At 37.0% G+C, this 23,476-nt stretch overlaps 1 pseudogene; it reads left to right on the forward strand.

Moving 5' to 3' along the window:
* The window catches only part of LOC140532291 (glucosamine-6-phosphate deaminase 1-like), a 51,275-nt pseudogene that overhangs the window by 277 nt on the left and 27,522 nt on the right, over window positions 1–23,476 (forward strand).

A 23,476-nucleotide genomic window follows, 5' to 3' on the forward strand; every position in this document is an offset into this window, starting at 1 on the left:
ACAACTTCTAGAGCAGCAGAAGCCACAGAATGACAGAGGGAAAGACATTTCCAGCCCAAGACAGCCTGGAAGGCCAACAGTAAAGGTCTATCACACTGAATACAGAGCAGAGCGCAAACCAGCATGGGCTACGTAGCATGGCAGGGACAGGACCTGGAGCAGGTTTCAGGGAACCACCACCCCGGAAGTTCCTAGATTGCTCAACACTCAAATGCCAAAGACAGCTTCAAAGGTCAGTGAGAAAGCTCCTTCACTCAGAAGGGAACAGGATCTATACCACTGGGAAGCAGCCACTGCAGAGGCAACATCCATTTTTGGAGCCCTTCACCTAAAGCCCCTGGGTGCAATGAGCTCCTGATCTGAATCTCAGCCCTGAGTATGGTCCTGGGGTGACAAGGAGCACTGGTGTGGTGGAACTGGAGGCAGTTGTGGAGGGGGAATTCTACTGTCAGGTTCTGGACAGAAAGGTTTTGGTTGCTCCCAGATGAGTGCTCAGGCCAGGAAAGGAGTAAATTCCTCTCCCTTGATTGTGCCACCTTGGAAAAACTAAGAACTTACAGATCCCCAGACGATACCCTCCTCTTGAAAAAAGACTCAAAAGTCAGGTAACTGACTGGGAAAATGGCCAAAAAAAGGAAAAAAAAAATAAGACTATACAAGGTTATTTTCTTGGTGAACAGATATTTTCTTCCATCCTTTCAGATGAGGAAGAACAATACATACTGTTAGAGGAAATCAAGGCTTCTGCACCCAAAACCTCCAAAATAAATAAGTATGCAATCACTTCAGGCCATGGAAGAGCTCAAAAAGAATTTTGAAAATCAAGTAAGAGAGGTGGAGGCAAAATTGGGAAGAGAAATAAGAACAATGGAAGAAAATAATGAAAAGTGAGTCAACAGCTTGCTAAAAGAGACCTGAAGAAAATAACACCTTTAGAAAGTAGGCTAACTCAATTGGCAAAAGAGGTCCAAAAAGATAATGTGGAGAAGAATGCTTTAAAAAGTGGAATTAGTCAAATGGAAAATGAGTTTCAAAACTCACTGAAGAAAATAGTTCTTTAAAACTATGACTTTATGAGAAATCAAGTAATTACAAAACAAAAACAAAAGAATAAAAAAGCAGAAGATAATGTGAAATATCTCATTGGAAAAACAACTGACCTGGAAAAATAGATCCAGGAGAAACAATTTAAAAATTATGGGACTACCTGAAAGTCATGATCAAAAAGATCCTAGACATCATCTTTCGTAAAGTTATCAAGGATAACTGCCCTGATATTCTAGAACCAGAAGGCAAAATAAATATCGAAAGTATCCACTGATCACCTTGTGAAAGACATCCTAAAAGAAAAACTGCTAGGAATATTGTAGCCAAATTCCAGAGTACCCAGGTAAAGAACAAAATATTGCAAGCAGCTAGAAAGAAACAATTTGAGTACTGTGGAAATACAATTATAATAACAGAAGATTTAGCAGCGTCTACATTAAGGGATGGAAAGACTTGGATTATGATATTCCAGAAGTCAAAGATACTAGGATTAAAACCACAAATCACCTATCCAGTAAAACTGAGTATAATACTTCAGGGGGAAAAAGTGGTCATTCAATGAAATACAGGATGTTCAAGTATTCTTGATGAAAAGACCAGAGCTAAATAGGAAATTTGACTTTCAAACACAAAAATCAAGGGAAGCATGAAAAGGTAAACAGGAAACAGAAATCAAAAGAGATTTTCTAAAGATGAACCATGATATTCCTACATGGAAATACACTATTTGTAAGTCTTGAAACTTTTCTCAGTATTTGGGTAGTTCGAGGGATTACAAACACACACATACACACACACACACACACATACACACATACACACATAGACGGAGAGCACAGGATTAGTTGAATGAGTAGAGATGATATCTAAAAAAATAAAATTGAAGTGTGAGAGAGGAATAAATTGGGAGGACAAAGGGAAAAATGTAAAAGGGTAAATTATCTCCCATAAAAGAGACAAGAAAAAGATTTTTCAATGGAGGAGAAAAGAGAGAAGGTGAGAGGGAAAAAGTGAAGTTTACTATCTTCACATTTGGATTAAAATGAGAATAACATGCTCACTCAATTTGGTATGAAAATCTATCTTACTCTACAGGAAGTAAGGGGAGCAGGAGATAAGTGGGTTGGGGGCATGATGGAAAGGAGGGCAAATGGGAGGAGGGAATTATTAGAAGTAAACACTTTGGGGAGGATAAAGTCAAAAGATAGAATAGAATAAATGGGGGGCAGGATAGGATGGAAGGAAATAATGACTATTAAAGAATTCTTTTGCAAAAGTACATATATATAGCCTATATTGGCTTTCTTGTCTTTTCAGTGGGAATGGATAGGGAGGGAGGAAGGGAGAGAAGTTGGAACTCAAAGTATTAGGAATGAATGTTGAGAATTGTTTTTGCGTGCACCTGGAAAATAAGAAATACAGGTAATAAGTTACAGAAATCTCTCTTGCCCCACAAGAAAAGAGAGAAGATGGGGACAAGGGAAGGGAGGAGTGTGATAGGAGGGAGGGTACATTGAGGGAAGGGGCAATTTAATGCAAGGTCTTATGAAGTGGGGGGAGGGGAGAGATGGGGAGAAAATTTGGAAGTCAAAATTTTGTGGAAATGAATGTTGACAACTAAAAATCAATAAATATTAAAAATTTAGCACCGTCCAGAATAACTTGGATAAATAAATCAGAGCTTTGATTTTACACAGGTATACTCTAAATTGATTGGGTTGTTTACATTTTGTGAACCCAAAAGTGTTTTTTAGTATATCAAAGAGAATTGACTGTTTTAAAGAAGAAAATGAAATGTGTCAGAGTATTCATCTTCAAAAGTAGTGGGGGTAGGGTGGTGTGGGAAAAATGTGTATTCTCATCTGCCTAAATTCTTTCAATACCTAATGGTGCAGGTGGTGAAATGTGACCAGGAACCATTTTTGTGGTTCTATTTTTTAATGAGTTTGTAAGTGTCTCTAGAGTTTTACAGTGTATCAATGTCTCAGATAAGAAAAGAAAAAAAGGAAAGTTCCTTATGGGAAGAGAAGGTCCTTAATCTACTTAAGCATTCCTTTACTCATGTTTTAAATTCCAGATAGGAGGGTGTAACATATGTATGAAAAGTATTTAAAGGAGATAAATCTATGGAGGTCATTGATGCTTTTTTGACCAAGACAACGAATGAGTCATGAAAACTTTTTGTCACCTTAGGGATGCATCTTTTTAAAAATATTATTTTTAAATAATCTTAAAATTATGATTCAGCAAGATGAACTAGTGAACCTGTAAGCATATTAATGTGAAACTTTTAGAAATTAGAAGTATTCTAAGGGAGTTTTATAGCATAAGAATACCCTCTGCAGAAGTACATTTTGGACATACTTATGAGCTTTCAGCAAACATGAAAGTCAGATATCCCTTGTCAAACACCTTCTTTCCTAATCTGCCTCTCTTACCTAACTCGATAGCACAGATTGAACTGTGATGGGGAAGAGGGGAAGACAGGAGTGTTGGGATATGGAAAGTTAATGGAGTACATCGTCTGCATAAATAGATATTTCAGTCATTAATTTAGTAATTTAGGGATTTTTTGATAAGAAACATTATATAATTGTTAAAATTTGTTATGTTGGTCTGAATATGCTGTACTTTTTCCTCCAAATCTAGAATGCTGCCTGTACTCCAGGTTGGGATTACTACTAGGTTGTGTGTTTTTTTGTTTATTTAGAAGAAGTCTCTTTTTAGGAGGGCAGTATGTATTCTGGAAAATAAAATTATTTTTCATATTTATATAGAAACTACTTTCTTGTTTTCTATTTTATTCTGCTTTGGAAAGCCTACATGGCAAAGGATAGCAATGTGAGTAACCGCAAAGTCAAAGGGGATGATGTTTCTGCCAGCATAATTTTACTTATTTAAGGTAAATTGTGATCAAGTATTTCATTGGGTAGATATTTTGCTCCTCCAAGCCACTGATTTGTTCTGACTGACACCTAAACTTATGGTCAAGTGGTTTCCTCTTTTTCTTTGTAGTAAAATATGTTCCTTCTCTAAAGCAATGCAAGCCTTCCTATATTCTGTATTTGTAGAATATCTGAAAGAAAACTTCTTGGTCACAATGCAGTTTTGCTGCATTGTGTTATAGTTTAAGGGAGTATTGTCTTTGGAAAAATTTGTGTAGTAGGGTTTGTCTATTTGCTTCCTGGTTATATGTCTCTCTTAAGCTATCTTTGGGTAGAACATATTGGTAGTTAAGTGAAGACATCTCTTTGGGACAAGTGGTAACCCTTCCTATTGAGAAAAATAGGCTTGCTTGACCACACTGTCTTATGGAAGCTATCCCCAGCAGGTTTGGGAAGGTGTAGGATTTATTCAGTACAAACTAACGTTCTATTTTAATAGAAATTTTGAGAATGTTTGAATTTGAATTATATAAAGCTGTTTCCTTTAGAAATGAGATCTATTTATTTCTATTGAAGGCAACATTATGATTTATAGCAACGCACTTCTCTGTGTGAATAAAAGCAAAAGAAATTTTAGAAAGACATCCAACATTCTTCATGTTCTTTGATCATTATTATAGATGTCTAAAAAGCATTAAGTTAATAAGGAATACTAAGCTTAGTAGCATTTATGAAGAATTCTAGCCTAGAAAGACTATTCCAACAGTGGAAAATGACAGTGAACATTATTGGGTATTATAGTTTATCAACTGAGTATCAGTATGGACTACTGAAGAGAGTGTTGAATCAAGAAACAGGTGTTAAAATCCCACCCAAGATGCTTAATTGCATTTTGGCCAGGGGAAAATCACCAGGTTTTTTCATTTATAAAATAGGTGGATAATATTTGTTTCACTAACCTCACAGAGGTGCTGTGAACAAATCAATTTGGAGAATTTAAAGTGCTCTGTATACATGAGTTTTATAATAATTTAAAGGATCAGTAGAAATTAGTCATAACTTACTACTTATCACTTCAAAGAACAAATATAAAGCCCTCATTTTTATTCAAAGCTTTTCATAAGCTGTCCCCTTCTTACCATTTCAGCCTTCTTGAACTTTATTCCCTATCACATACACTATAATCCAGAAACTCTGATCTACTTAACAATTCCTTAAACACAAAGGTCAATCTCAAATTTATAGATAGTTGCCCATATCTGGAAATCTGAGTTCCCTTATTTTACTTCCTAAGTTCTCCAATTTTTTTTCAAGACAGCTCAAAGGCCACTTTCTGCAGAAGGTGTTTTCTGATACACCAGCTTCCCTAGCTGTTAATACTTTCCCTTTTCTGATTAGTTAGGTATCTTCCATTTCCCTAATTACTTACACGTTAAGGGAAGAAAGTGTTGGGTTTTTGTGGGTTTGTATGTGTGTGTGTGTGTGTGTGTGTGTGTGTGTGTGTGGTTTGCCTTTCTTTAAATCTCCAGCTCTTAACACAGTATCACATAGTAAATGTTTAACAAATGTGTATTGACTGGCTAACAGACTAACAAAATCTAGGTTTCCCCCTCAGACTCGAATTTGAGGTTTAAAACTTTGATTCCTCAAAGAGAATGTCAAGTTTCTGGAGTAATTTCTTACCACCAATCAATCAATCAATTACTATATGTGTGCCATTTGCCTGGCACTATACTACTCCTGGTAATAAAAAGACAGAAAGGAAGTATGCCATACCTTCAAGGAGTTAATATTTTTTTTCCCACTTGTAAACTTGTTTTCAGTATTTTTTCCAAACAACAAAATAAATAAATTTCCTTCTCAACATGTGAAACCTCCCATCAGACATTTTCTAAGATGTAGTTCCCAGCTTCTGGATGATCAAAGGACTTGAAATCAAGCAGAGGCCTTTGATGTTGCTACAGTCTATGAAGACAGAAGGGAAACCCCTACTTGATGAACCCCAGGTCCCAAGAATGAAGGAATGCTTTCTCCAGGAAACCTGATTCATCTTAGAAAAAGTATTGCACACCTGTCATTCTCTTTGCACTCAGATGCTCTAAGAACTGGGAAAGTTGGCACCTTTTGGGATGAACAAATCCTCCCAAAAAGCCACTCCTATCTACTTTCACAGTGATTTAACAACTTAATCTATACCCAGAAAAGGTTGTGAGTTTTACAAGGAATCAAAAGCAGCCACTGGAAATTTCTCTTTAGAAAAATGAATCAAAGATTCATTAACCGAACAGAGAGTAATTGGATGTGAATGGCCTGCTAGCATTCAACTCATTAAAGAAATTGCTCCATGGCTAAAATCTATACCGTGGGTGGGATAATACCAGCAGTCCCAGAAACTTCCCCAGTGTACAATATAAAAAATTTCTTTGGCAAGATAACTCTTCATTGTTAATGAATTTATATTCTTTGGCCCTACGATGGAAAGAAAACAAAAGAGGATGATAAATGGCATTGTTTTCAAAGTTTATTTTCCCCCAAATGTTGCACCATATTTATCAGACAAAGAGATTGAAGTTCTATTCCCTTCCAGGAAAGATATTGAGAATCAGAACAGAAAAGGGAACACTAAAGAAAGGAGAAAAAATATATGAGCTCATCAAGTCTTGCCCCAGACAAAAGAAAATGGAGTCAGCAACCTCATTTTCAGCGGGGATGATGAGCTCGGCTACCACATAGATCAATAACATTAGCTGCTGTGGCCATCAAATGAAGAAATGCAAAAACTGAGGGGGTAACAGATAAGAACATCAGGAATGCCAATCCCTCAGAGCAATGTGCTCCTGTCAGTTGGGGAACCAGCTCTCAAGATGGTTTGCAGCAGGAACTGGAGCATTCAAAAGTGGAATACCCCAGGCAAAAGAGAACTGTGCACTCCATCTCCCTCTGAACAGGAACTTGGCAATGATCTATGGTATAATACAGCAAACTAATTGGCTCTAAGTGGAGGAAACCATTTCTACCTTGAGTGCTAAAACTTTCTCTTTTTTATACTTTCATCTTCTGAACTCCGCCAAAGTGGACTTAAGCTCCCTCTGCCTATATCCATTCATTAGAACATGCATTTCCTGGGCAGTGTTTCTGATGTCTGAAAGCTCGATGTGTTAATGGATTTCCTTTCTATTTGTGTGCTTGGCATCATTGGGTATTCCACAGTGGGCTTGATGAAGAGAAAAATCAAGGGCTAGAGGACGCTGTGTCCTTCATTGAACAAAGAACAGATTATTATTTGCTCAGTCGAGATCATGAAGTTTATATATATATATATATATATATATATATATATACACATATGGTGTATAGCTGGCTTCTGGTAGAGTAATCCCCTATTAAAAACCAATGTGGCCTTTTTCTTTTTCTTTTCTTGTTACTGATCCAAATTCTCTTAAATCACAAACTCCATAGGAGGAGACTGAACTCCTCTCTACTAAAAACCTGCTGATGACTGAGACCCTCAACACCTAAATAAAACAGGTAATTCAGGCTTCACAGAGATGATCACTCACTACTTAATCTCTGATCCACAGGCTTTGTAATAAAACTCTTCCCCATAGATATCTCCTATCTTCTAAGTTATTTTGAACACAGATAAAAAAATCCCCTAAAGACAATGGAACTGAGCTGAATTAACCATGGGAGCATACACTTCAGATACAAAACAATTACTCACATGCATAATCTCTTGCCAAAATAATGATATAATAACTAATACCCTTAAAAGGCTCTTGATTACCAAAAATATCAAAAAATGTAAGTAATAATAAGTGGCTCACTGAACCTTTGGCATATGTAACAGAATCCTTGCTTTATCTGTGAATCATGGCTTTATGAGTTCTTGCCTGCATACACCAGTCTCCTTTTCTTTCTCTTTCTAATAGACTCAACTAATGACTTGTAGGGAAAATACCAAAAAAGATTTGAGTTAAACAAAGAAACTGTACTTACACCAAAGTGAAAACACTTTGCAATTCATGAAAGTATTCAGATGACAAATGTTTAATTTACTCTTAAACAATTATAAGAGCAAACTTCTGGAATTTTGGAGCAACTCTACTGCTTCCAGGAACATGCAAATAACTCTGAAGTCCATCTCTCCTGCTCCAGCTTCCCACCAGAGGTCTGGTTCTGAATTTACAAATGCCTACTAAATAGCACCACCGGATTATTTGACCAGAGTTCAAAGCATTCCATCATTGGTCAAATCTTACCAATTGTTATCTCCTCCACACTTTCAGCATCTGTCTCCTCTCCACTCACTACGCCACCTCCTTAGAACAAGTCTTTATCTTGTTTTACCAGTCTGTTGTAAGTTTCCTGAGGGCTCTCCCTTTGTCAAGCAGCTTTCTTTCAAGCTGATCTCCCATCCAAGAAAAGGTATTGAGTAAGTTTCAGAACTGAAGCTTTGATTTCATTCCTATTGTTTCAGGCTAATTGAACTAACCCTCTCTATCCATGGAACTCCTTAGCTCCTCTGAAATTTATAGTCTTAGAGAGTTGCTTACAATACTGAGAAGTTAAGTGAGTTGCCCAAAGTAACATACCAGTATGGGTTGGTTGACTGTGGATCTTCTGGATTTGGAGACCATATCTCTCTAACCATTACGCCATATAGACTTAAGCATGTAACCTTCAAAATTATATTCTTCAAGCATGGGTCTCACTTTTTATCCTCTTGTTCAAAAAGCTTTGTAGGTTCCCTAGGACCAAATGAAATACAAAAAGCTAGTGGATTAGATGGCCTAATAAGGCCTTTCCCAGCTCTAAATCTCTGATCCTTTCATCCCCTGTTTGGCATTTAAAGCCTTCATAACCTTATTCCACCTTATTACACTTTATTCCTTTGAACGTGCTGTTTTCCAAACTTAACTTTTTGCTCTTCCTCACCTGTAACATGTTTTCTGTTCTCTATTTTTTCACCAGCTGTATCTCATGTTTGAAATGCATTGTGAATCCCTTCTCCCCTATGTATTTTAAGATCCATGGCTCCCTGCAAAATTCAGTTCAACAGCCAACTTCACAGAAGACTTTTTCTGACATCTTTCCCAAAGTGATGCTGTCCTTATCGGAAACTTATTTTATATTGACTTAGCAATAATATCATATTCTATATTTATTTAAATGTATATTATTTCTCCCCAACAGATTCTAAGCTCCTTGAGGACTGAGAATGCTTCAATTTTGTTTCCAAATCTCAAGTTTCTAACACAATTCCTGTCTTTAAACAGGCACTTAATAGTTATTAATTGATATCAAAAATTAAACTTAAGAGTCTCCTCCTAATGTGCCCCTCCTCCCACATTTTGTGTTTATGTTGAAGGTTTCACCATGCTGATTGTCACCCAGTTGTAAAAGCTTAGGATTTTTTGGCTCTCTTTTATCAGTAGGCAGCAGTCCTGACAATGCTGCCTCCCTGTTTTTTTTGTCATTGTCCTTTTCTCTTTTAATAACATCATCAACATCCTCGTTGGGCCATCATCATTTCTCACCTGGACTACTTTAATAGCCTACTAATTGGTCACCCCACCGCCATGCTCTCCCCTCTATAGTAATGTATCATTCTGCAGTCACAATAACCTTCCTCATGAAAGGATCTGATGATATTGCATTACTAGTCCAGTATTTCTCTAAGACCTACAGTGTTAAATCAAGATATCCTCACACATACCCTCTCCACACACACATACACACACACACACACACACACATTCTCTCTCTTGTCTCTCTCTTTCTCTCTGTCACACATACACACACACACACACACACACACACACACACACACTTGACGTTGAAGGTCTTTCATCTTTTAACTCACAACAGATATACTAAACTCATTCCCCTCCATTCATGAATTTAGAGGACCTTAATTCAAAGCTCACCTCTGATCCTTACTACCTGTATGACCAGGAGCAAGTCACTTCACCCAGTTTGGCCTCAGTTTTCTTATTTGTAAGAAGAATGAAATGGAATAAATGCATGTAGAAGATTTTTTGTTGTGTCCTGATCTCATATTCTTATCTTCCAACTCAATGAATTCTTCAAGTGTATCACTCCTGAATTTCCCTTCAAACTTCTCCCTATTAAAATCCTGCCTTTTTTAAAAATAGCTGAGAAGTGACTTCCTAGGTTTCCAATTCGTAAAACGAATGAGGATAATTCTTCCTTCTCAAATTGTGGTAACCACATTGTTTGGACCCATCTTTTTAATTCTCACATTTTCCTTTTTTAGCATATTTAATTTTCCAAGTATTTCATAAGCTCCATCAAAGAACAGAGTGGGTCATTTTCATCTAAACTTCAGCATCTAGTGTGAAATGCTACACATAGTAGGTGCTAAATGTTGTTCAATTGAAATAAGGATACAAATTAAAGTGTAGAAGGGATATCAACTGATTGGTGATATCTTGAGCAATTTACACTCCCACCACCCCACTCTTTTTTCTATTCCAAGCAAATCAAATAGGGAGTTTTTAACACATTTGGACATGATCCCAAGTTTGGGTAGTTTCCTAGGGACTTAGAGATGCTCAATTTGCTTTGAACTAATTGTATTCATGGGCTTAAAATTGTGCGTGTGAACATTAAAGCAACTGTGAACATTAAAGGAAAGGTCCCATGAGCTACAATTTTAAGAGTATAGATGGATGCAAAGATACTCCAGAATCTTAAGTTTTCTTTTGTGTAATGATCACCATTGACAGTCTGACGAAGTTTTTGAATCCCTTCTTAGAATTCTGTTTTTAAATATTGAGGTAAATGCTAAATTGAAATAAGAGGTTAGTGAAATTAATGTTTTCACCCATCTAAGTTCTTGAACCCCTTTAAATCCATTCACAAGCCTCTTTCCATTTTGCAGACTCAAAGATAAAAATTTCTGACCTATAGATAACCATTTGTCCAGTGGATTCATAGATTTTATTTTAAGGGAAAAAATAAATCCTAGAAGAGTTTATAAAAAGAGTACCAGTCTTATGCCACTTCAAATGTATGCTACAAATTTAACTCTTTATTGCATGACTGTAACACAGAACTGACTTATCAAAATAAATTCGTTTGAATTGAAGAAACCATAAATAAGTCACTCCACATGCAAGCCAGGGCACTGGCTATTAAATTAACACCAATTAAAGACATTAAGGTATTTAGGTGGAGGTCATCCTCTACATTGTGATTTTACAGGTTTATATAGAGTGCAATACATGGTTTAAAGTAGACATTCAGTAAATAACTTCTCTTTGAACTAAACAGATGGACACCATAATATATTAAGTTAGAAGTGTCGACCTCATGCACCGTGGCTGCCTAGTGCCAGCACCATTCCCTAGTGTGACCAAACTAGATTAAAATATATTTAGGGAATGTTTAGCAAAATGAATAAACATACAATGCAACATGGATGGTGTCAATTTGTGGTTTCCTAAGCCAATCTGTGCACACATGAATTCATTTCTATTTGTTTGACACTACTGCTTTAGTTAATTGCATGTTTTGGATAAATGACGCATAGATTAATTACTTGCAAAAAGAGTTAGGCCATAATAGTATCCCTCTTATCTGACAATAAGAACACAATAATTTCAACCATTTGGAAAACAGGTGCAAACCTAGAAGGTTAAAAAATGCAGAAAATCGATCTTATAAACTCTATGTATGATTCAATTCATCTTACTCTCTACAGCAGAATTTGGCAGGTATCAGCCTACTGCAATTCATTCACCTTGCAGAAAGAAATAGTTATGGAGTAACAATTTTTTGTGGACAACAGGTGCTCAGATCAAAGAAGAGATAGACTTATTTGAGATAGCTGTGAGAAACAGAACCAGAATAAGCAAATGATACTTATAGGTAGTAAATTGGAGATCAAATTGAGAAACAGCTTATCACAACTGGTAGGGAATTAGGTGGAACATAGACAAATTAACAAGTTTTAAATGCACCCTATGTACCATGAATTGTGCTAACACCAGGGACACAAAGAAAGCCAAAAACAAACAAATAAGCAAAACAATGAAGAAATCCAGTTCTGTTCTCAAGGGACTCTCACAGTCTAATGGGGAAGACCACGTAAGTCAGCTATATCTATATTGAATCTATATATGATACATATAAATAGATACGTAGTATATTTGTAATATATTATATATTATATTGTATATAAATATATTATTAATTATATAATATATTTATATACAATATAATATAAATATATTATTAATTATATAATATATTGGATACAATTTTACAATATATATCATTATATAAATATATAATTATATGAATATATAAATGATGTAAAAATGCAATATATTATATAGCATAATATATTATTCTATATAACATATGGGGTATTTTATATACATACAGATACACACATATACATATATGTGTGTGTATATATGTATGTGTGTATATATGTATATACATACATATACATACATATATACATACATACATATACATACATATATACACATATATATATATATACATACTGACAAGTCACATATATCACCTAAGTTATAGCCTTGGTTGTAAGAGAATTATAGAATCTTTTGCTAATTCTCAGATTCAGCTTACTATTCTGTGTCTTCATCTGTTCAAAACCCTAGCTGAAGTTCTTGTGAAAACCTCTATGGTAGACCAAAGAAAAAATACTTAGATTTTAGAAGCAACACAAAGCAAAATATTTGAATAACGTATGGTAGAAAAGTAAATAACAGGGAAAAAGACTTAATTAGCAATTTTGGCATGCTTTCATTACACATCTCCAGGGAAGTGATTTCCATTTACTCCCTCTAACTGTCAAACTCCCCTACCATGCTAAGAAGTTTCATAGCCAGTTACAACTCAAAATGTTGGTGTAAAACTGTGGATCTAAAGTATTCAGTTCCTTCCCTTGGAGCCTCAGCAGGGTGTCATACGCTACTCAAGTTTCTAACCATGACACTGAACTCACTGTGCAATGACCATGTGTTTGTGTGTACGTATATATGTATATATGTGTGTATAGATATATATGTATACATGTGTGTATAGATATCTATACACACATAAATGTATGTAAGCATGTATATATGCATAGTACATGTTTACTTATGCATTTTATACATATAACATCTGTGACTGGTAAAATCTGAAACAAAGGTTTGAGCTTCCAGTCGCATAGTTTTATTAAACAATGCAGACCAATGGAATGATAAATAAGGACCAGATTTCCTCAGCTTGGTACTGGATCGTGATTACAAGGGGAGACAGAATGTTTTTTTTTTTATGAATGAAAAGAAAACATCAGGACATAAACCAAAGTAAAAATTTAAGTAACCTGATTTCTAATTGGAGGAAAGATCTATGGGCTTTCCAAGTCAGGATGGAGAGAGAGAGCAAGTCTAATTCTTTGAAATGGAAAAATAAAAGAGGTGTCCCACTCCCCCACCCTGACAAATATCTATATTCAATCAAAGTGATTTGATTGAATTGTGAATTTGATTGATTTGATTAATTTGATTTGATTGATTCAGCAGTATGGGGCCAGTTTTCGTATAAGACCTACAGGTTGCTTGGGATTAATATTTGAGAGAAAACTTTTTGCATCAATCTTTGGATCTGACTAGATTTCAAGTCAGCCTAAGCTAAGTTGTTAATTATTAGGGCTTTAATAGATGGAAGTGGTCAAATTTCCTACTCATGTGAGGTTAGGTTCAAACAATACAAATTTTCTCTTTTTTTAAATTAATTTGTTTATTTTTAGTTTTCAACATTCATTTCCAGAAGTTTTTGAGTTTCAAATTTTCTTCCCATCTCTCCCCTCCACCTACCCCAAGACACTGTGCATTCTGATAACCCTTCCCCCAACCTTCCCTCTCTTCAATCACACCCCTGCCTTCCCTTATCCCCATCTGCTCTCTTTTCTTGCAGGGCAAGATGGATTTCTATACCCCATTACCTCTAATTCTTATTTCCCAGTTGCATGCAAAAACAATTCTCAACATTTGTTCCTAAATCTTTGAGTTCTAGCTTCACTCCCTTCCTTCCTCCATACATGCCCACTGTGAAAGCAAGCAATTCAATATAGGCTATAGCTATGTAGTTATGCAAAAGTCATCCATAATAATCATTTTGTGAAAGACTCACTATATTTCCCTCCATCCTATCCTTTCCTCCATTTAGTCTATACTCTCTTTTATCCTTGTCCCTCCTCAAAAGTGTTTACTTCTAAATACTCCTTCCTCCCATTTGCTCTCCTTCACTCATCCCCCCACAACCCACTTCTCCCCTTCTCCCATACTTTCCTGTAGTGTAATATAGATTTTCATATCAAATTGAATGTGCATGTTATTCCATCCTTAAGCTAAATGTTATGAGAGCAAGCTTCACTTTTTCCTTCTTACCTCCCTCCTTTTCCCCTCCATTTAAGGAGTTTTTTCTTGCCTCTTTTATGAGAGATAACTTGACCCATTCCATTTCTCCCTCCCTCCTCCCAATATATCCCTTTGTTTCCCCTTAATTTTATTTTTTTTGGTTATCATCCCTTCCTATTCAACTCACTGCCTGCCCTCTGTTTGTATGTATATAATCACTCCAACTACCCAAATACTGAGAAAAGTCTCAAGAGTTATAAATATTATCTTTCCATGTAGGAATGTAAACAGCATAACTTTAGTAAGTCCCTTATGATTTCTCTTTCCTGTTTACTTATTCATACTTCTCTTGATCCTTGTGTTTGAAAGTCAGATTTTCTGTTTAGTTCTGATCTTTTCATCAAGAATGCTTGAAAGTCCTCTATTTCATTGAATGACTATTTTTTTCATGTGAAGAATTACACTCAGTTTTGCTGGGTAGGTGATTCTTGGTTTGAACCCTAGTTTCTTTGACTTCTGGAATACCATATTCCAGGCCTTTCCATTTCTTAATGTAGAAGCTGCTAGATCTGTTATCCTGACTGTATTTCCAAAATACTTGAACTGTTTCTTTCTGACTGCTTGCAATATTTTTCCTTAACCTGAGAACTCTGGAATTTGTCTAAAATATTCCTAGGAGTTTTTCCTTTGGGATCTCTTTCAGGAGGTGATCTATGGATTCTTTAAATATTTATTTTACCTTCAGATTCTAGAATATCAGGACAGTTTTCCTTGATAAATTCATGAAAGATGATATCTAGACTCTTTTCTTGATCATGACTTTCAGGTAGTTCCACAATTTTTAAATTGTCTCTTCTGGATCTATTTTACAGGTCAGTTGTTTTTCCAATAAACATTTCACATTGTCTTCTATTTTTTCATTCTTTTGGTCTTGTTTCTTGGTTTCGCATAAAGTCATTAGCTTCCATCTGCTCCATTCTAATTTTTAAAGGACGATTTTCTTCAGTGAGCTTTTGACTTCATTTTCCATTTGGTTAATTCTGCTTTTTAAAGCATTTTTCTTCTCATTGGCTTTTTGGACCTCTTCTGCCATTTGGGTTAGTCTATTTTTAAAGGTGTTATTTTCTTCAGCATTTTTGGGGACCTCCTTTAGCAAGCTCTTGACTTGTTTTTCATGATTTTTTTGTATCGCTTTCATTTCTCTTCCCATTTTTTCCTCCACCTCTCTTACTTGATTTTGAAATCTTTTTTGAGCTCTTCCATGACCTGAGATGACTGCAAATTTATTTTGGAGCTTTTGAATGAAGAAGTCTTGACTTTGATGTCTTCCTCTGATGGTATGCTTTGTTCTTCCTCAGGAAAGATAAAGAAAAATACCTGTTCACCAAAAAAGTAACCTTCTATTGTCTTATTTTTTTTTCTCATTTTTAAGCATTTTCTCAGCCAGTTGCTTGACTTTTGAGTCCTTTGTCAAGTGAAGGGTATACTCTAGGAATCTGTAAGTTCTCAGTTCCAAGGTGGTAAAAGCAAGGGAGAGGACTTACTCCCTTCCTGGCCTGCACTCTGATCTGGGAGCAACCACAAGTTTTTCTGCCCAGGATCTGCAAGGAGGTTTCCTTCTCCACAACTGCCTCCAGTTCCACCATGCCAGTGATCTTCCTCACCCAAGGGTCACCACTCAGGGCTGAGATTCAGATCAGACTCTGATTCTCCCAGAGTCTTTAGGGAAAGGGCTCCATAAATGTACACTGCAGCCTCCTGGAGCTGGAGCTAGGGTAGGATCCTGCTCGCTTCTCATCCAGGTGAAAGAGCTTTCTCAGTCTTTTGAGCTTTGAAGCTGTCTTTGTGTTTGTGGGTTGAGGAATCTGGGACCCACAGTTGTTGCCCATGAATCCATACCCTGAACCCTGCTCCAGTCCTGTCCATGACACAGTACAGTCACGGATGTGCTGCACTCCACTCTGAGCCCAGTATGATAGCCCTTTTCTGTCTGTCTTCCAGGCTGCCTTGGGCTGAAAATTCCTTTTACTCTGTCATTTTGTGGCATCTGCTGCTCTAGAATTTGTTTAGATTCATTTTTACAGATATTTTATGATTTTTGAGGGGAGAGCTACAGCAGATCCACCCTTCTTCTCTGCCATTTTGGCTCTTCCCCCTAAAGTTTTCTCATAATTCCCATAATTAAAGTTCTTTCACTCAAATATAGAAATTGTGCAGTTATCATAATTGAATAGAAAAGGAACTCAGCAAGAGCCAGAACTGAGTCACTAAATACTCACCTAGGCTCACTCATTTCCCATAATACAAATTCATTTATATATGAGAAAGAATTATTACTGATGATGATGAAGATGATAGTAAAAATTCATAACTCTGTAGCATTTTAAAGTAATTTCCTGACAAGTACATAAAATGTTTGTCTCAATATCATTATTCATCATATACAAATTAATTAATTAAATACCTTAAATAGGTACAATGGCTTTGCCAGGTGCACACAGTTGCATATAATAAGTACTAGAGGCAGTCCCTATTTTTTAAAGTAACCACTGGGAAAACTAAAAAGTGTAAGGCATTTTGTTGGAACCAAAAATCATATAGCACACATCACAATGTATTCCACAATGTTAAAATTTCTAAGTTTAAGAGTTTGCAATATTAACTAACTAATAAAGGAGGGTTAAAAGATATATAACTTCCTTAAAAAAAGATTGGTATTCATCATAACATAATTCCAATTACATAAAATTAAAAGAAAACAGCTGAAATAAGATGAATTTATCTAGAATGAGCAGTGGACTATGGGAAACTGATTTCGCAGTAAATATTTCTTCATGGGGGGCTTGGCTACATGTGCTTGGGCCCCAATTCTGAAATCACATTTCTTTTTAACAAAAACATTTCTCCCTAGCCTTAAAACACCACCCCAAGCAGTTTCTCCCAAGCCTAAGGACACAGCCTGTCCTAGCAACAATCATTATCTCCCTTCTTGATACAGCAGCCTATACAATTTATTAGTCCAAACCAACTATGTACTGACTGAATTGGCTATGAACTGTGTCATAATGACATTTACTAATCACTGAGCAATCATATGTATCCTAGACTTAAACATACCTATACTCCCTTACATTTATCTTGTCTAACAAGACATTGATGAGAGTAACCTGATATTTCTGAGCCACCCCTGACTGTTGGTTGACTTAATGACTTGTCAGGATTTCAGGTCTAAAACCACAGCTCCAGGTAACCCTTGGGCTATTTCCCAATGAATATTAGGTAAAATATCTGCCCAGTAAATACAAAAAGTACACTTTCCTTTAAGAACTGACCACTCCTTAACCACTCCCAAATCTTACCCCAAAACACCTCGTTGGCATATTTTGCACATACTTCACTACAGAATATCCTATATAAACTTTACCTGTACCCTTCTAAGGTTGCAGGTCCCCTAAGAACTCTTGCCAGCTAAAAAGTGCAATAAATCTTTACCTTGACCTCAACAATGCTTGAGTCTGTGAATTCTTCTCTAGGATACCAGCCCCAGGTACCTCAGTCTTTGTGGGTGTCTCACATCCCCTTCAAGCCCTCATTTCTGATAAGCATAAAATTTCTAATCTACACTGAGGCACTTAATATGTAAAATGTACAACTCCTCATTTGGAGCTCTCCTTCCAGATTACACCAGTACATTGAGAGCCTTTGAGAATGATAGTACTAATTTAATGGACCTTTAGGGTCAGAAGCCCTAAACTATAGGTCACTTCCCCCTCTGATAAGTTTCCCTTCAGTGGTCAAGCTGAGAGCACAAATAGCTCAAAGAAAGAAATTTAATAAATTGGTATTGTAGAATTTTCAAGTTTATTTTCAAGATTCAAATTTCATAAAGGAAAAAAAATTGGAGACTTTATTTACATTTCCTTTATAAACATCATAATAAGAGTATTCCCCAATAGATTATCACAAGAGCTTACTAGGCACTGCAAAAAATATAAGAAAAATGTCAATAATAATTAGAAAAAAATATTTTATCCTTAAGATGGTAAAGCACAGGCCAGGATTCATTGGAATTGTCCCAACATTGCCTACCAAACAAATTTAAAACTTTCTTCAAATCTAATTTTGGAGAAGCAGAAGCAAAGAGAGGTCAGAGGGAGATATTTTTTCTAGCCTGTGAGAACTTAGATGATATACAAGAAAATTCCATAACCCTGGAGTGAGTGTACACCAGAAGTGTGACCTTGGAAGTGGTAGCAGTCAGAAATTTCAAGAGTTGGGGTGGGGGGCAGAGCCAAGATGATGGAGTAGAGGGACAGACTTACTCTAGCTCTCCCTCCATAATCCATAAAATACCAGTAAAAAATGACTCTAAGCAAATTCTAGAGCAGCATAAGCCACAAAACAACAGAGTGAAAGAGATTTCTAGCCCAAGACGGCCTGGAAGGCCAACAGGAAGGTCAATCAAACCATGTTCAGAGCAGAGTGCAGCCCAGCCTGAGTCACGTGGCATGGACAAGACTGGAACAGGCTTCAGGGAGTGCAATCATGGGTAGCAGCTGTGGTCCCGAGATTTCTCAACACACATACACAAAAGAAAGCCTCAAAGATCAGTAAGGAAGCTCTTCCACCTGGTTGAGTGGGGCATGAGGTCTGGCACCAGTCCCAGTCCCGGTCCCAGGGTAGTGCCAGTCACTCTGGCAACAGCATCAACTTTTGGAGCCCTCAGCCTAAAGACCCTGTGGAAATAGAGTAGCTGATATGGACCTCAGTTGTGAGTGGCTGTCCTGGGGTGAGGAAAAGCACTGACTTGACAGCGCTGGTGGTGACTGTGGAGAGGGAATCCTACTTGCAGATTGAGGGCAGAAAAGAGTGCTTGTGATTGCGCACAGACCAGAGCACAGGCCAGAAGAGGAGTAAACTCTTCTCCCTTGACTGTGACACCTTGGAGGAACTGAGAAGTTACAGGTCCCTAGAGTATACTCTCCACTTGAGAAAGAGAAAGGACCCAAACTCAAGTAATTGTCTGGGAAAATGCTCCACAAAGGGAAAAATAAACATACTATCATGTAAGATTATTTTCTTGGTGAAAAGATATTTTCTTCCACACTTTTGGATGAGGAAGAACAAAGCATGTTATCAGAGGAAGACATCAAAGTCAAAGCTTCTACATTCAAAAGCTCCAAAAAGTATATATATATGCAATGGCCTCAGGCCATGGAAGAGCTCAAAAAAGATTTTGAAAATCAAGTAAGAGAGGTGGAGGAAAAATTGGAAAGTGAAATGAGTGTGATGCAAGAAAATCATGAAAAGTGAGTCATCAGCTTGCCACAGGAGACCCAAAAAATGCTGAACAAATAATACCTTTAAAAATAGACTAACCCAAATGGCAGAAGAGATCCAAAAAGCCAATGAGGAGGAGAATGCTTTAAAAAGCAGAATTGGCCAAATGGAAAAGGACTTTCAAAAGCTCAGCAAAGAAAATAGTTCTTTAAAAGTTAGAATGGAGCAGTTAGAAGCTAATGATTTTAAGAGAAGCCAAGAAATTATTAAATGAAATCAAAGGAATGAAAAAAAATAGAAGACAACATGAAATATCTCATCATAAAAACAACTGACCTGAAAAATAGATCCAGAAGAGATAAATTAATAGTTATTGCTCTGCCTGAAAACCATGATCAAAAATAGATCTTGGACATCATCTTCCAAAAAAAATATCAAGAAAACTGCCTTGATATTTTAGAACCAGAGGGCAAAACAGAAATGGAAAGAATTCACTGATCACCTCCTGAAAGATATACCAAAGGGAAAACTCTTCGGAATATTTTAGACAAATTCCAGAGTTCTCAGGTGAAGGAGAAAATATTGCAAGCACCCAGAAAGAAACAATTCAAGTATTGTTGCAATACAATCAGAAAAATACAGGATTTAGCAGCTTCCACATTAATGGACTGAAGGGCTGGGAATATGATATTATAGAAGTCAAAGAAACTAGGATTAAAACCAAGAATCACCTACTCAGCAAAACTGAGAATAATACCTCACGGGAAAAATGGCCATTCAATGAAATAGAGGACTTTCAAGCATTCTTGATGAAAAGATCAGAGGTGAATAGAAAATGTGACTTTCAAACACAAGAATCAAAAGAAGCATGAAAAGGTAAACAGGAAAGAAAAATCATAAGGGACTTACTAGAGTTGAACTGTTTACATTCCTACATGGAAGGATAGTATTTGGAACTCTTGAAACTTTTCTCAGTATTTGAGTAGTTGGAGGGATTATAAACATATATATATATATATATATATATAGACAGAGGACACAGTGTGCGTTGAATAGGAAGGAATGATATTTAAATAAATAAAATTAAGGGCTGTGAGAGGAATATGTTGGGAGGAGAATAGGAGAAATGGAATAGGGTAAATTATCTCTCATAAAACTGGCAAGAAAAAAACTTTTTAAATGGAGGGGAAAGAGGGAGATGAGAGAGAAAAAGTGAAGCTACAGTCATCACATTTGACTTACGGAGGGAATAACATCCATACTCAATTTGATATGAAGATCTATCTTACACTACAGCAAAGTAGGGGAGAAGGGGAAAAGTGGGGTGGGGGGATGATAGAAGGGAGGGCAAATGGAAGGAGGATGTAATTAGAAGAAAGCACTTTTAAGGAGGTCAAAAGAGAGAATACAATAAATAAGAGGCAGAATAGAATGGAAGGAAATGTAGTTAGATTTACACAACCTGACTACTATGGAAGTCTTTTGCAGAACTACACACGTATAGCCTATACAGAATTGCTTACCTTTTCAGTGGGAATAGATGGGGAGGGAGGAAGAGAGAGAAGTTAGAACTCAAAGTTTTAGGAAAGAATGTTGAGAATTGTTTTTTGCCTGCAACTGGGAAATAAGAAATACAGGTAATGGGGTATAGAAATCTATCTTGCCCTGCAAGAAAAGAGAAGATGGGAATAAGGGAGGGCAGGGATGTGATAGAAGCTAAGGTAGATTGGGGAAAGAGGTAATCAGAATGCACAGTGTTTGGGGTGGGTGGAGGGGAGAGATAGGGAGAAAATTTGGAGCTCAAAATCATGTGGAAATGAATGTCGAAAAATGAAATAAATAATTAAAAAAAATACAGACACCCAGAAGAGAACACACACACACACACACACACACACACACACACACACACACACAAAGGATAAGTCTATGATCAGTCCAGCACTCTGAACCACATATTACCTTTGTCACTCTCCCATCCTGTCTGTCTCTTCTTCTTGCAATCACATTATCTACTACATGCCAATGTTTGCTGTGAGGGTGCATCCATGAAGTTTTATTGCATTTAGGTAAACAGAAAACAGTGTTAGTGATGAGAAGGTCATGTGATGCACAGGTCCTCAGCAGCAAATGACCATTGCTGTTGCTGTTTCCAACTGCATTCCTTCCTAGGATTCCCTGCCAAGTCTGGTGTCTGGGCCTGTCATAGCATTAAAGCCATTCATAATTATGAGCTTGTCCTCTTTTGGCACATTGATGAAACGGTCTCTAGGACTTCATAAAAGATTTCTTTGACCTCATCAGTGTTCATCATGGTGGGAACATAAGCACTTATGATGGTAACATGACATTTTCCTGCATGTGGCAGTCACATTTTCGTGAGCCTGTCATTCCCTTCTTTTAGCAGGCATACCAGCTTGCTGACTAGATTAGCATTGATTGAAAAATTTACAACAGCTTCATAGTGCTCCCCTTCACTTCCCTCACTCCAGAAAAATGTGTATCCAGCTCTGACTTCAGTAAGGTGGCTTTCATTTACCAGCTTTGTTTCACTCAGGGCTGCCCTTTGGATGAGATACCTGTTGAGTTCTCTTGCAACAAAAACAGTTCTTCTTTCATGTTTACTGAATTTTGTGTGGTCTATAAGTGTATGCACGTTCCATATGCCAATGGTGAGTGGAATCATCTTTGCAGATGTTTTTGTACATTTTGTACATTTTTTTTTGCCCACATAGTGGGATTCCCCAACTGCTGTAGTAATCAGTCCAGGGCCGTGTAAGTAGACAATGTTTAGGGCACCTTTTCTAGCACCCTTCCTCATACTAGGCGGTGAGCAGTGAGATCCTTAAAAGGCTGCTCAGACACCTAAGAGGTCTGCCAAGTCCCACTGCTGCTTCCAGTGAGAAATGGCCCTATGGCCTGGGCTTCCTGTGTACAGTGTTGTGACTAGAGCTTCCAGTGTATCCACACCTGCTGCTTCATTACTTGCCTGTCACCACAGGACTTTGAGGCATAATCGTGAAATGGTATAGGTGATGTCCTTTGATTAGTGCATAAATTGGATTTAAGTGAGGCAAAGTTGCATGAAGTCCTCAGTCTCACTCTCCTCCAGAGTCATCATAGTCCAGTGGAAGGACAGAGTTAAGATGGCTGGTGATGGCTCAGGATGCAATGGATAACCTTGGCATCTTCTGTGTCTAACCAAGCTCTAAGAATTCCATATCACCTGCTTCATTTACCTTCATGGCTGTTGGAACAAATTGTTCTTATTCCAACAGAGCAAATCTTCACGTGGTTGGGGTAGACAACCCCCCTAACTGATTTGGCCTGGTCTGCCAAAACAGTTTACCAGGGTGTGGCTGTTGTGCATGCTGTAGCTTCTTGGAGCCACAGGTGAGAGTTAGGTGGAACAGGTGGACACCAATGGTGGACAGCAGCCCTGAAAATGGTTTGGCAGTCATCACACCAAAGGTACTAGTTCTCATCCTACACCCCAGATATATACATACACACATTCAGTTATAGAAATATATCTTATACAATAGAGAAACAGAAGGGGATGGGAATAGAGGGATTTCTCACACCCAGGTGACCAGAGCCCAGAGTACAGGGGGTGATAAAAAGAAGGATGGATTTTGGGAGGTATGGTCAGAAGCAAAATAAACTTCTGTGGAGGGACAAGATAAAAAAGAGAGAAAGAAGGATATACAGAAGAAAATGGGATACAGAGAAATGCACCATAATCATAACTGTGAACGTAAATGGAATGAATTAACGTATAAAACAGAAACAGCAGAGTGAAATAGAAAATAGAATCCAAAAGTAGGTTGTGTGCAAAAGACACACTTGAAAGAG

Source organism: Notamacropus eugenii, chromosome 3 (assembly GCF_028372415.1).
Source record: "Notamacropus eugenii isolate mMacEug1 chromosome 3, mMacEug1.pri_v2, whole genome shotgun sequence".
Taxonomy (NCBI): Eukaryota; Metazoa; Chordata; class Mammalia; order Diprotodontia; family Macropodidae; genus Notamacropus; species Notamacropus eugenii.